Here is a 15,455-nt window from a genome sequence, read left to right as displayed (position 1 = left end):
CCTAGTGAAGTCCAGGAAGCAGAAAGAGAGAGAGAGACACACACACACACAGAGAGAGCATGTTTTTGTATGTGTTTGTGTGTATGTGGGATAGCAGTATCAATGTCAACTTACCTAACAAATAAGTTATAGATTTTAAGATGATAATGAATATAGGGAAAAGAGAGTGCATTTCTGAGTACTTGATAACAAGGGTTCAAAGCCAGAATCCACAGCAAAAGGAGAGATAATAGCTAAATGCTCAGACTTAATATGAGAAAGCACTGTGCTGAAAAAATGCAGGCAGATTACCCGTTTCAGTCTGTGACCCAATGCAAAGGCCTTGTAGAAAGAAATGCTTAGGACAGCAGTTTCACTGCCTCCAGAACATATTCTCATAACCAGCTGCAAAAGACAAAGGGTTATACAGAAAAGTGTAAAACTAGTCAAGACAGTCAGTCATAGCCAGAGTCCTGTTCATCACCAAAATGAGTGGACATGGCTCTCTTTGAGGGGATGGAGAGGCTAGCTATGAAGCTAGGAAGAATTGTAGTCACTGATGATGATCTCTGTACATTAAGCTAAGTTAGCTTGGTTATTGGTTGTCTTACAAACATATTCTTTACCATAAGTTCATAGTTGACATCACATTAAAATACTTATTCTAAAGGAAGAGGTGAGAGAGGGGGCTACAGCAAAGACACAAAGTGAATAAATTGTAATAAATAAACGTTTGCCATTTGATCCCCAAAACAGTGCATAGACCCCATCACATGTCTGGCTGTTGTGTCTTCCCCTCACACCTACCTCACTAACATAGAAGAAACTGTGGTTAGGTTTAGTGCTATAGGTCAGAAGAGCATGTCTATGGCAGAAGTTGTAAGTATCAAAACTACAGCTTAAGGATGTATGTATGCATGGAGCCTGAGAGAAGAAATGGCTGTCCTGCTGCTTTATATTTCACTGGGAATACACAGTTCAATGAAATCTTTTCAAATTCAGTCAAGAGCTTGTTACTGAGAGCCCTGTACGGTCCAGGCCTTGGAGATGCAGAATTGAGTGGACTGGCGCTCAGGGATAGCGATGTACATGGAGCAGGGGAAAAGTGACAGGAAGAAGGCTGGCAGATGCAGATGCCATACAATGGTCACAGAGAGTTATCAGTAAACCCAGAGAGGAAATGACGTTTACATATTTAATGATCCCCAAAGTCAACAGTGGCCTTAAACAAACAAACAAACAAAACCCAATTCTATTAATGCATTGATTATAATCAAACACTGATTTCTTTCTTACACCAGTTCCATTCTCATTTAATGACTGGTAAAGTCAATGTTGAACTTGTGTAAGAAGGAGATTTAGATGTTCAACAAACTATGTAGTTTTCGGGGTCATTTAATATAAATTACTGGAAGGAGCCTTGGAAACATACTTTCAGACTGTAAAATTGTAGAGATATTATGTATCATAAAAAGATTAAGTCTAGAAACCTCAAGCTTTCCAAGATGAGGACAAGTTCAATCAATTGGAAGGGGGGTAGAAATAGTGCTAAGTGAACAGAAGCTCAGAGAAGTATAGCTAGTTAAATTAGGATGTGAAAATAGTCTCTAAGCTCTGGATATATAGATAGTTCTAATATATATTAAAGAATGCGTTAGGGCTAGGGGAATAATTCAGTCGGTAAAGCTCTTTCTGTGCAAGACTTGACTTTGGATCCCCAGCACCCCAGAACCTCAGGCTGGTAACCTCAGTGCTGGGGTATTGGAGACAGGCATATCCCAAGGGCTGGCTGGCCAGCAAGTCTGGCAAAAGAACAAGCTCCACATTCAGTGAGAGACCCAATCTCAAATGAAAATAGAATGCAGAGCGATAGAGAAAACCTCTGAACATTTATCTATACCCTTCCCGCATGCGTGCACAAATGAGCACATATTCATACACATATGCACACATATGAATACACCACACACACACACACAGAGTTACACAGTGGGGTGTATTAAAGCCAGACATGACGGCACGTTCCTAGAATCCCAGATCTTTGGAGGCAAACATAGGAGTGTGGGTACCAGTTCAAGGCCAGCCTGGTTATCACAGTGATTTTGAAGACTACCAAGGTTTACATAATGAGAGCTTGTCTCCGAATAAAAAGAAATAAAGAAAAAAAAAGGAGCATCAGTTAAGGAATAGTAGAAATAAACCTCACCACAGGACCAGTGGAAACTTTATTTATATTATTTGAATATTAATAATTGAATGATTCTGTCCTGTGCACCAAAATGTATTAGAAACTTTTATTTCTTCATAGCTAAGTATTATTCCAAGTAAATACAAACCCTTTATAGGAACTGGTCAAGAAAAGAAAGCATTTAAAAACACTGATTCATTAAAAAAATATGCTAAATGCTGATCATGTTGTATCACTTAAAAATGGTTTGAAATATGGATAAAGATACAGTTTCTTCCTTAAACATGTTTGGGAGAACATGTTTCCTGTAGGTAAAATATAGAAAGTATCAGGATAATTCAGTGTGGTGGCACACAACAGTAATCCCAGCGCTTGGGGTGGGAGAGGCACACAGATCTCTCTGTGAGTTCTAGGCTAGCCTGGTCTACAAAGCGAATTAACGCTACACAGAGAAAGCCCTATCTCAGGAACAAAACAATAACAAATAAAAGGCATCAGGATAGCCCTGATGAAATATAAAGATGCTATGGTGTATTAGGAGAAAGAAGACTTCTGAAGTGTAGATGAGACAGGGAAGCTTCACTCAATAAGCAGGACTTAAACAACTGTCTGCGTGTATTTAAATATCAACGTCAGGAAAACGTAGCTGAGGCTGATCTGCTAACTCTCTGGCTGTGTACCGTGGGCATGCCTGTTTTCTCATCCAGTCTTCACAGTAATTGTTCGAAATGGCATTGCTGTCCCCAGTTAACTGACAAAGAAATTGACTTAGAGAGAAACAACGTGCTCATCCTCATTTGTAGCTAGCAAACAAACATGCATCTTGAACTCACGCCTGCCTGTTGTTTATTTTGCATCTCATACGAGGGAGCAAATATTTTAAAAGTTCGGAGTATATCTTGAGAGAGCAAAGACCTTGGAAAACAGAGTATAGATGAAGCAATGGCCCCTCTATAGCTGAGCAAACAGATGAAAGGGTAAAGAGTAGATGGCTTTGGACACCATGCTAGGGAATCAACCTGTGTTAAAAAGGCCACAGAGGAAAGCCAAAACGCCCCGCTTGGATGAGTCACACGGGGAATACCACATTTCCTGGAATTAGTCTAACCAAGTATGAAAAGTGAATTAGGGCCGAGAGCAAATGAGAGCGACAAAACCGAGATCATTCAACAGTCCAGGAGAATGACACCTGGAGACTGAGGATGAGACAAACGCGAACAACAGATGGGCGACATAATAAAGCAAGGAAATGGAAACGAGAGGCTTTGAAAGGCTTTAAATTCAGGAATCCATTAGTTTTTAATGTTTGGGGAGACATAAAAGGTCTCTAAGCAGAAAAACATCATCTGTCCAGGCTTTTTCTTCCCCTGTAAGCTCTCGGTTTACAGAGTAGTACGCTTGGGGTTTCTATTTAGGGGGAAATGCCTACTGCGACCTACCGCTGTGCATGCTGGGATTGTGCTAGCCCTTGCACCTTGCTTCTTCCAACAGAAGGCTTTTCCAATCCATCATACATGATCGGCATGACAGCGTACGGCTAATCTGCTGCCGGTGTAGCCCCTGCCCTGATGGGGGGACGGCAGTAACCACACAGCCCGGTCAGGGAGAAACAGCAGCACACGTTTCCTTTCTAAAAGCTAAACCAGAAAGGGGGAAGCGAGAAAAGAGAACTGAAAAAAATCAAATACTGCCTTTTCAAAGATCCAGAACGACGATTGCAGTGTGCTGACAAGCTGGGTGTGAGGAAGCACAGAACACACAGACAGCCTGCTCTGGATAATGCTGGAAATCACTGGGCATCACAGATGTAGACATCAATTTTAAGATTAAAAAAAAACAAAAAACAAAAAAAACTGAACTGGTAATTTTGAACCACGCTGTATTGAAATACATGGATTTTGTATTTTAATTAGTCTCATGCCCATCGGTCAGATAGAAAGGAAGCAGGTACTTCACTATCAGGAAAGAGCATAGTGGGGGTGGAGGAACCGTGGATGACACTGGGAGAAGATGAGGGAGGGGCCACAGCCGGGATAGAAAGTGAATACATTATAATAAGTAAATATATGAATAAAATTAAAGATTAAACAAAGTAAAACCCATAGGTGTGAATGGAGCCAAAATACTGCTTAAATGTATTGTTTATAAAAAAAAAACCCTGATCAAACAGGGAAAGACTATGTTTCCTAAATAATTTTATGTTTAGTTTTTATTTTTCTTACCATGAGAAAAAATTATGTCCTAACTTTTATTGATAAATTGAAATGTTAATATGATCTGTTCAAGCTGAATACTAAGCAGGGGAATCGGTAACGCTATAGACACCAGTTTTTAAAATCGAAGACTTGATGATGGTCAGGTGCATATTTTAGAATAAGGGATGTGCCATTTAATTCTCTCTTTCCCTCATAGACCCTGAGCAGATTCAGGCTTTCCCTGAGCTAAATCCTGGATTGCTTAATTTTCAGATTTACAACTGTGGCTTGTAAAGAATTTCTCTTCCCTCCCTCGTGCATGGATCGATTCCCCTTGGGTGCTGGTATCTTAATCATATAGTCATTTGGGTTGGAAGGACCTGTGCTGGCACACTAATCTATTCCTGTGAATCACAGCAGAATTGATTTTATTATTACTAAGTCATTCCTGATCGATGGGTGAGGGGATTCGGCTGGACTCTCTCCAGCGACGGTGATCCTCAAGTCTCCCCTGACAGCTGGTGCCTTCCCAACTATTCATACTGTTATAAAGTTATCCTTATATTTAACCTCAATCTTTCCTTCTGGACCCGAAGCTTATTACTTCTTGTTCTGTCCTCATTGACTAATGAAAATTGGTCCCTCTTCTCTTGATAACAGCCTTTAATGAATCTGCAGACAGTTGTGTTTCCCCCCAGTCTTCTTTTATCCAGACAGAACATGTCCGCTTGCCCTAACCTTCGCACATAGGTCTTATTCCCCGGGTCCTTTATCATCTTTGTGGCTCTCCTCAGATTTCTCAGCATTCTGTCTATGTGTCTTAAAGGGGGTAGATGTAATCTCGGTGCAGCATTTCCCTAGAGGCCAAACTCAACAGGAAAAACAAAACAGAACAAAACAAAAAAGCAAAATAAAACAACAACCACCCAGTGTTTGGCTAGTTTGCATAATACCCAACTCACAATTACGGCACTGGCATTCAGGAAACATAAGAGAGATGGAGTGCATGGGAGTGGAACCACCCCAGAGTGCTGCTAACTGCGTAGGCTAAAGAGTGGCAGATGCAGTAGTATTAGTTAAAAGAGGTCATTGGCAGCAAGTCCAGTGTTTGATAGTCAGGCATCCTTGAGGTTCTCTGAACTTGGTGTGTTTGTGTGCCTGCACGCTTGTTTTGCACACATGTGTGGGGTTCACAGGATTTATGGAGGCCAGTGGTTGACCTGAATGTCTTCTTTTTCAACTGCTCTCCACCTTCTTTTCTGAGACAGGCTCTCTAGCTGAACCTGGAGCACACCAACTCCACCGGTATGGTTGACCAGAGAGCCCCGTAGACCCTCTTGTTTATCTCATCGGGGCTGGGTTCACAAGGGTACTGGTATGCCTGGCTCATTGTATGGGTTCAGGGAATTTGAACTCAGACCCTGCAAGTGCCTTCCCAACTAAGCCATCTCTTCAGCCCTCATAATACTAAACGTAAAAGGTAAAATCACTTTACTTTTAGATAGCTGTCCATCACTTAGATACAACAATTTTTAGATCATGATTTAAGACAATATTTATTTATTTATTATTTTTATATTAATTACAGTTTATTTACTTTGTATCCCAGCTGTAGCCCCCTCCCTCATTCCCTCCCAATCCCACCCTCCCTCCCTCATCTCCTTCCTGCCCCTCTCTAAGTCCACTGATGGGGGAGGTCCTCCTCCCTTTCCATCTGATCCTAGCTTATCAGGTCTCTTCAGGGCTGGCTACAATGTCCTCTTCTGTGGCCAAGCAAGACTGCTCCTCCCTCGGTGGGGCGGCGGGGGTGGGGTGGGGGGAAGGTCGAAGAAGACAATAATTTTTATCCAAATGTGTTATTTCACTAAGAAATGGTTAGACTCAGAATATCTAAAATTTATAAAGTATTAAATTAATTAGGAAAAACATAACTGTGTGCATACTAAGCGAGGGTCAAGGATCCTAGTAAGAGATAATAAAATCAAATGTAATGTAAACTTTATCCTTGAATGGTGGATCATTTGAAGTTCCAAAACCACAATTTTCTATTCCTAACTCTCTCAACTTGATTTCTGTTACAGAAGCCACTTCCTAATATTCAAAGTGAATTGTTTTGTGTTCTTTAGGGCATTATCCAATCAGACAAAGAAGAAACCTTTGCATGTCAGACCACCAACCCCCAGCTCTGCTAATCTGTCTCTTCCTGCCTTTTATCATATAAAAATGACAATGAAAATAAATACTCCAGTACCTCCAGCTGCCAGTCCAATTTGCTGCAGCTCTTAAACCCAGTAGGAAATACAAAGCCAACCCCACTCTCCACATTAAGACATTCTTGCTTATTTAACTCTGCTGTGAGGAGCCACCCTAATATGTACGGGACTTCTAATATGCTTTGAGATCTAATTTAAGTTTGTATATTCCACACTATTTGTTTTTAAATGTCCTTAGGTTTGTAATTTGCAGTAACATTTATAATACTGGTTAGTTATACGAAATATAAAATATAGATAAATGCATAGTGATAAAACAAACATGTCACCCAAAGTTCTAGCAATTGGTCCCAGAACTTGTCCTACCTAATTTAGTATGTCTTAACAAATAGACCAATCATATTAATTATAGGGTTTTGATCATTTGGCAAACCAATGCTGATGAGGGAATGTTTACAAGGCCTCCTCCCTAGATAAAGAGCTACAGGCAGTCAATAGCTGCTAAGACTGGAAAACGAGTCTTTTTCGGGGATGGGCCCCTTGATATAAGCAAAACTGGGGGTGTATAACAATAATAATTACAGAAGTGTGGGGAGACATAGGAGGAGTTGGACGGATGAGAAGTGGGAATGCTGTAAATCTACTACTCATGCAAGAAATCCTCAAAACAGTAAAATAAAATAAATTCAATTAAATTGCTTATTAAGTCTTGCTTATTCTTAGTGTTTAAGACAGAATCTATTGAATCTGGTTCTTCGATCTAGAGATTTCTGTCACTCTCTTGGTGCTGGGATTTCAGGGCAGAGCCACCACAGGAGCTTGAAAGTAAATTCATGGATTCAGCAGTGGTCTTTTGAGGAAGTGTAACGTGTTATCACATGAAACTAATATTTCTGCCCTAACAGTGAGAACATACAGGGCAAGATAGGTCATTTGCCTTTTTGTTTTGTTTTGTTTTTTAATAACCTATCGAGAAAACTGAAGTCATTACATTCTAGAAGATGTCTGAAATTACAAATCTTTCTCATATGAACTCCTCATGACCCTTTTTGGCAGGGGATAGGGAGAAGATTCTTCATAAACAAGGAAAAGAAACGTGGCCACACTAGTAGCAATATCTGATGCCAATACACGTAGCCTGGTGTGAAGGAGAAGCTTCTGGAAAAGCCAGACATGTAGGTCTGTAACTGCCAGTCAGCATCTTGCCAGGGTTTTCATAAGATGAGCAAAAGGCAGTGATTTTTAGGACTGGAGAAGATAGGAGAGACGAAACAAATTCTTTGGTTCCTATATAGTCCCCCAAGTGATCACATGACCCAGGTCAGAGGATAAGAGAAACCTCTCGAAGGCATATAGCACCTAGTAAAATGTTCCTTTCCTCTGTGAGCTGATGAGTTATAGGGACATTTGAAATTCCTTGGAGACCACTAAGCCTTTGCCAACAACACAGAAACTGATCTCCAAAGCATAAGAAGAGAGAGGGGGAGAGAGGACTAAAAGACAAAGGGGGAAGAGAGATGGAAAATGAGAGAGCAGTGAAGGCAGAGGAGGAGGCTTAATGTATAAAGGTAATTTTCCCAGTAAATGAAAGCTGTGGCGGGGATGTAAAGCAATGGGAGAACTGCAAGTTTGAGAACTGGCAGCCATCTTTGGATGATAAAGGCTATAAGGAGAATTGTTATTATTATTATTTGGTAAGGAGAATTATAAAAGCTGTCTTACAAGTGCTGAGACCTAAAGGTCCACGAAAAACTTAATTGTGCTCATGCTCTCAAAATATTTGATGCATGAAGTGAGCCTAACTGAAACTGTAGCGATCTTCTCCCCAGCTTAGAAGCCCCTTACCCCAGCTCAGACCTTGTTAGGAATAAGTGAGGAGGAGAGTCATGGTCTTCCCTAGGAATATTTCCTCCAGTCCGTACTTTCATTTTAGACATCTTTCTATCATGACAAACTGTGAAACATCTAAAAAAGCAAGGATATTTGACTCTTAATTAAGAAAAAAAATAGATCCAGAGACCACCAGAGAGTTTAATAAAGAGGCAAATGTGTTAACATGTTATGATAGAAACTATGTAACATATTTAAATAATGAGGAATTGCACATAAAAAAAAATCCATAAGAGAGAATTTCTACATTCGTCTTAGATGGGTTTCCTGAAAACCTGATCCTTCAGTAGGCAACAGCTGAAACTTCTAACAAAGTGAGGGTCACTTACAGAGTGATTCTAAAAAGTGCCTTGAACCTGTAGACTTTGGGAAAAAATAAAATTAAGTGAGAAGCATACATATATGGAAGGTTGTTTATTTCCCCACACCCTTCACACAAAAACTGCAAGTGTGTGGTGGCAAAGGAAAGATAAAATCAAATAGAAATTTCAACAAATTTATGGCAGTAATTCGGGGGCAAAGTTGGCAGATTTTTAGAACATGGGAGAGAAGAAAGCCACAGCGGGCACAAAAGTTCCATGAATAAATAATGCTTGTGCCTCCTTCTGACTCTTGGATTATTTGTGACCAAGGAAGGCTATGAGAAATCTTGACTGAGATACAAGCCACCACCAATAGTGAGCGTGATGACTCAATCAATGAAAAATTAACTTCTGGATAAGATAAAATATTAAACCTATTAGAAAAATTGTACAAAATCCCGACTTTATACAACAAACACTCATAAACTGAATTAACTGTTTGTGGAGGATGCACTACACCCATGTCTACACCATGAATAAATGTCGCTGAATAGAGGAACCACTGTGGACACCAGTCAGAGAAGGAAACAAATGTATAATTATATTTGTGCCAAATTAAAGTGGGTAAATAGGATTAGAAGTAGCTGTAAGGAAATAACCATAAGAACCAGGGTAACAAGTAGTTTTAGGGAGACAGAAGAGGCAGGAGGCTAAAAAGATGCTTCAAGAAGCATCTTTCTCTTTCACTTTCTATTTCTTGATATGAGCACAGATAAAATAGATGTTAGCTTAAAATTAAGTGACTTGTGTATTGTTATCTGTGAATGATATCAGGGTGACCGAAAACACTGTATAGCTTGACCTAAGTTTTTTGACTTCGTGATGTTGCAAGAGTGACAGGCTGTGCATTTTCGACTTTGCATTTTGATCTATGTGGCCTCACTAGTGGTAGGCAGTGCGATGTTCCCTCATGATGCTGGTCAGTGGTGGTGAGCTACAGCTTTCTGTCAGCCCCATGATCATGAGGATGAACATCAATCTTTCATAATGTACTTTGTTGTTAAACTATTCTTTGCTGCCGGCTAGGTCTACTAAATTTATTCTTGCCTTTTTACCTCCCGTACTAGGGACCAAATTTTTTCTTTGTTTCTGAAAATTCATACATTTATACAAAGAAATATGATCATAGTAGTGCCCATTTTCCCCCTCCAGCTCACCCCATGTTTTCCCAACATTCCTCCTCCTACCATAATGTCTTTTGTTGTTGTTTTTTCTGAGTCCTTTCAGTGCCGCCCACTTGTGTCTGGGTGTGGGGGCTGAACGCTTGAGCAGAGGAAATCTTTAAGTGGCTACGTACTCAAAAAAGAATGATTTTTTTTTTCTCCTCTAGCTCCTTGGTTATTGGGGTTCTTGCAAGTTTCACAGCTGGCAAAGAAATGAATAAAACTTGGGTCAGCACCACTTTAGCAGGGCCTGGGACTAAGTTCAGGACAAGGGCCAAAACTATGCTCAGGATTCAGGATATTGGGGGATTCAGGAAGGCTAGCTCCATAGACTAGCAAAAAGATCACTTGCTTGTTAGACAATATTCATTCAAGCCTTCCCAGTGAACAGGTGTCCTTCATTTTCTTCCTTTGAAGAAAAAGAAGCCTTTATATTTCACTGTTCAGGATTTTCTAATGTTTTCTGTGAGCTGTTCCCCCTGCACTCAGTAATGGATGCTGCCTAGAAACAATTGATCCCATCGGAGACAGAATTTTGGCTGGCTTTATCTTGGACGGTAAGCACAGCTGCCGAGCATTCAGGAGTGTGATAGCTATGTCCAGTCCAGAAGACAGCATTTCACGGACCTCCTCTTCCTTTGACTTGTACATTCTTTCTGCTTTCTTTAGGGCGATTTTCCCTGAGCATTGCTTGAGGTGGGAGACAGATATTCCATTTAGGGCTGTGCACTTAGTCTCTTATTCTCGTCCCTTTGTCCCAGTTAATGCATCTTAGCATCGACTGCTGCCTACTGCAAAAAGGAAGCTTCTCTAACAAAGGCTGAGCAAAGCTTAGGTCTATAGGTAAAAGCATAAATATTTAGAAGAGAGTTTGGCCATTTAGCAAAACAAAACCAGCAAGTGCTACTAGAACCTATGACCTCCCCAACCATGGACATTTGTAGAGGATTATAGTAAAGGCATGAAATTCCCTCCTGTGGGTCAGGCCTCAACTCCAATGAGAAAGTTGTTGGCATCTCCATAATAGTCACACATTATTGCATCAGAAAGCACATCATGAGTGTCAAGTCAATATTTCCAGCCTGCCATGTCCAGCATTAGGTAAGACCGTTGGTGTCTTTTCTCCCTGAGCAGCCTACAGAACACCTTGAAGTTCAAACCTTTGGTTTTGTCTGTTTTAACTTGGAGCACAAGTGAAAGCCAGGGAACTAGAAAGGGACGTTTTTTTGGGGGGTGGGGACATCTTAAGGTACATCAACAAATTCTAGGCAAAGTGAAAGTATTGAGGTTAGATACTAGAGGGAGAAAGGCTCAATTTAAGAAGGAGAGGAGCATGGAAGTATGGGTGAAACAGGGTGAGGGCTATTCTAAAGGTAAAGGAGGTATGAAGAGCATGGAAATCTACGATTTCAGGACACAATTTTTTTTAAAGGATGGATGGTAGAATAGATATGTAGTCAAAAAAAAGAGGGGATATTGATGGTTAAAGGTTTAAGTAAGTGTAAGGGTGTCAGTAGAGAAAAGAAGGGAGTAGTGGATGGGTTAACCACAATTAAGGTTCCATGGAAAATGCTTAAGGAAACCCACTAGTTGGTAAATCTCAAAATACAACTTTACACACACACACACACACACACACACACCAGAGTTTGAATGCCTGACTGGACAGTGTTGCTCCCAGAAAACAGGTTATTGAATGAAAATTGCATTACAAGGCATGAGGTGCCTCCTGGTGAGTTGTTGGCCAGGGAGGACTCACAATCCTCAAAAACAAACAAGGCAGGGAATTGTGATTGCCCTTGGTTTCCCTCCATATCTAAAAGTTAAGACACCATTGTTAAAGACTCCACACACACCTCAGCTGTAGAACATAAAGAAATCAATCTCAAACTGCCTGTGAAACTTCCTTCCTGCTGCTTAAACGTAGTTTTTGATTGGAAGTATTTTCAATTCATATGTTTGTTGGGCAGAACCCCAGAGTTGGTCAGGGGATGTCTGAAATTTCATATCACAATGTTTTTTTTTTGTTTTTTTTTTTGTAAATAACTCTACAGTACTTTTTCTTCAAACAAAAAAACTACATGTCTAGAATGCACACCAACTCACCTAAAGGTATATTCCTCACACACAGATGTATGAATAGCTTAAAATGATTTTTAATTAAAAATAATTAGAAAGAAATTTAGAGAGTCAGTTATAGAAACAGTGTGGGCTATGATGAATATTTTGCTGTACAATTTTGTTTAATCTAATATCAGAAAGTTTGTGTTATGATGATTTGTACTTACAATATTTGTGGTACAGAATTTGAGCATGAATTAAGAATGTGGTGTGTGTGTGTTTGTGTGTGTGTGTGTGTTCAAGTTGGTTTATTAAAAAGTTTCTGGAAATATATGTAATAATCTGTTTCTTTTTTCCATTTTATCTTCTCTAAGTCCTTTGAAGCTCATCAAGGGAGTTAAAGCCTTGTCTTCCTAGGCCCTTTGGTTTAAATGAGTTTGATCAATGACTGACTTTGAGCTGCAAGAGATGCAGAACAGTAGGCCAGCGTGAGCCTTCCCTGATTCTTTTCTCATCTCAGGGTCTGTGGACTTTGCTAACTGTTATGTCTCCTCTTTCCTTTGGACTTAGAAGAGTTACTACCGCCAAGCTTCTGTCCTGTCTATTTTCCATACATCTTGGCTACATTAAGGGAATAGACCCCTTAACTAACCCTTACAATTGCCATAATTTGATTATGTCACTTTTCTTATGTAGCCATGTCTATCTGCTTGTCTCTGTCTTTCCTTTATCTGTTTTCCTCTCCATCCATTTTCATGTATGCACACAACACCCAGAATATCATACTATGTACTATGTTATTATTGAAAATTGAAAAGAAGCTAGATTCATGAATTTTAGTAAGGAACACTTTCCAAAATGGACTATTAAGTGGTGAGTGAGCAGGTTTGGATTGATAGAATTTCAGTTATATGTACTATTTTGTATTAATGCTTAATTATATAATTATGAAGAGAATAATGTTTTTATTGCTAACTGGTGTATGTCATTGTTTACACAAATTTTTGGATATTTCATGATTCACCTCATAATATATAGAATCTGTCATATTTATTTATTCATTCAAAGGATGTTTATTTAAAGCATATTATATTCCAGTCATTTTTCTGGTAACTTGAACAACAGGAATAAATAAACTATTTTCAAACAACTTACTAATAATACTAATAGCACTAATAATGATAAAATCTAAATTCTAAAAACCATGTGATTCTATGTGATATGTTGGGGTAACAAGAACAAACTTTTAGATTTAGAAAATATCACTGAGAAACTAACTTAAACACATACTTGAGAAATACATTTGTGAAGGGTATTTTATTTATTTATTTAACATATATGTTTATCTATTTATTTACTTTATAGCTCACTCATAGCCTACCCCTGCCCCCTCTCCTCCTGCTCCCACCTTCCCAACCTCTTCCCCCTACGCCCCTCCCCTTCTCTAAGGGGGGCTCATACCAACCCATTCCACCACATCAAGTCACTTCAGGACTGAGTGTATCCTCTTGTACTGAGGCTGAGGAAGGCAGCCCCACCTACGGGAAGTGATCGAAAGGCAGGCAACAGAGTTCAATTCAGAGAAAGCCCCTGAGCCAGGTACTAGGTGATCCCCATGAAGACTAAGCTGCCCTTCTGCTACATATATGTAGGGGTCTATGTCTAGTCCATACATGGTCCTTCGTTGATGCTTCAGTCTCCATTAGCTTCCCCTGGGCCCAGGTTAGTTGACTCTGTTGGTCTTCTGGTGGAGGTTTTTTTTTTTTTTTTTTTTTTGTTGTTGTTGTTTTCCCTCTGTGTCCTTTTATCCCTTCCCTGACTCTTCCACCAGGCTCCCCATGCTCCTCCTTATGTTCCACTATGAGTCTCAGCATCAGTTTCGATCAGTTGCTGGGTATAGGCTCCTAAAGGACAGCTGTGCTCTGCTGCCGTGTGTAAGCATAGCAGAATGTGGTGAATAGCATCGGGGGTTGGATCTTTTCCATGGGGTGGGTCTCATTCCCTCAACCTCTGCTCTAGCTTTATTCCTGCCCATCTTGTAGGTAGGGTAAGTTTTGGGTCCAAGGTTTTGTGGTGAGTTGGTGTTTCCCTCCCTCCACTGTAAGTCCTATCTGGCTAGGAGGTGGTCTCTGAAGTCTCCATGACCCCTGCTACTAGATGTCTCAGCTAAAGTCACCCTCATATCCTCCCAGGAGCCTTCCCCATCACCCGTCTCCAGCTTGTTTTAGAGATCCCCTCTACCCTCAGTTTCCCTTCTCTATGAGCCGGCTGGCCTCCTGCACTCTGTTCTCCCCACATCTGATTCTCACCCTCATTTCCGTCTCTGGTCACTCTCCTACTCTGTTTCTTCTCTTTATCCAGTTCCTTTATGAGTGATATTTAAGCATTCTTCCTTGCACCCTCCTTATTACTTAGCTTCTTTGAGTCTGCATTGTAGTATGTCTAGCTAATATCCATTTATAAGTGAATACATACCGTGTGTGTCTTTCCGCTTCTGGGTTATCTCACTCAGGATGATACTTTCTAGTTCTATCCACTTGCCTAAAAATTTCATGATTTCCTTCTTTTTAACAGCTGAGTAGTGTTCCATTGTGTAAATGTACCACATTTCTTTATTCATTCTTTGGCTGAGGGACATCTGGATTGTTTCCAGTTTCTGACTATTACAAATAAAGCTGTTAGTTGAGCAAATGTCCTTGTTGAATGATGCAACACCTTTTGTTTTTATGTCCAGGAGTAGTACAGTTGGGTCTTGAGGTAGAGCTATTCCCAATTTTTTGAGAAAATGCAAGATTGATTTCCAAAGTGGTTGTATAAACAGATTGGTTGATCAATGGAATTGAATAGAAGACCCAGAAATAAACCCACATACCTATAGACACTTGATTTTTGACAAAAACCAAAAACATACAATAGATAAAAGAAAGCATCTTCAACAAACGGTACTGCTCTAACTGGATGTCTACATGTAAAAGAATGCATTATGCCCATATTTATCACCCTGCACAAAACTCAAGTCCAAGTGGATCAAAGACCTCAACATAAAACCAGATACACTAAATCTATTGGAAGAAGTGGGGACCAACCTTGAACTCACTGGCACAGGAGAGAACTCCCTGAACTGAACACCAACACACAGGCTCTAAGATCAACAATCAATAAACGGGACCTCATGAAACTGAAAAGCTTCTGTAAGGCAAAGGACACTATCAACAGAACAAAACAGTGGTCTGAAGACTGGGAAAAGATCTTCACCAACCCTACATCTGACAGAGGGCTAAGATTCAAAATATATAAAGAACACAAGAAACTAAACATCAATAAACCAAATAATACAAATTAAAAATGGGGTACAGAGCTAAACCAAGAATTATCAGCAGAGGAATCTCTAATGACAGAGAAGC

Source organism: Meriones unguiculatus, chromosome 10 (assembly GCF_030254825.1).
Source record: "Meriones unguiculatus strain TT.TT164.6M chromosome 10, Bangor_MerUng_6.1, whole genome shotgun sequence".
In the NCBI taxonomy this organism is placed as follows: Eukaryota; Metazoa; Chordata; class Mammalia; order Rodentia; family Muridae; genus Meriones; species Meriones unguiculatus.
This window is presented reverse-complemented; position numbering follows the sequence as displayed.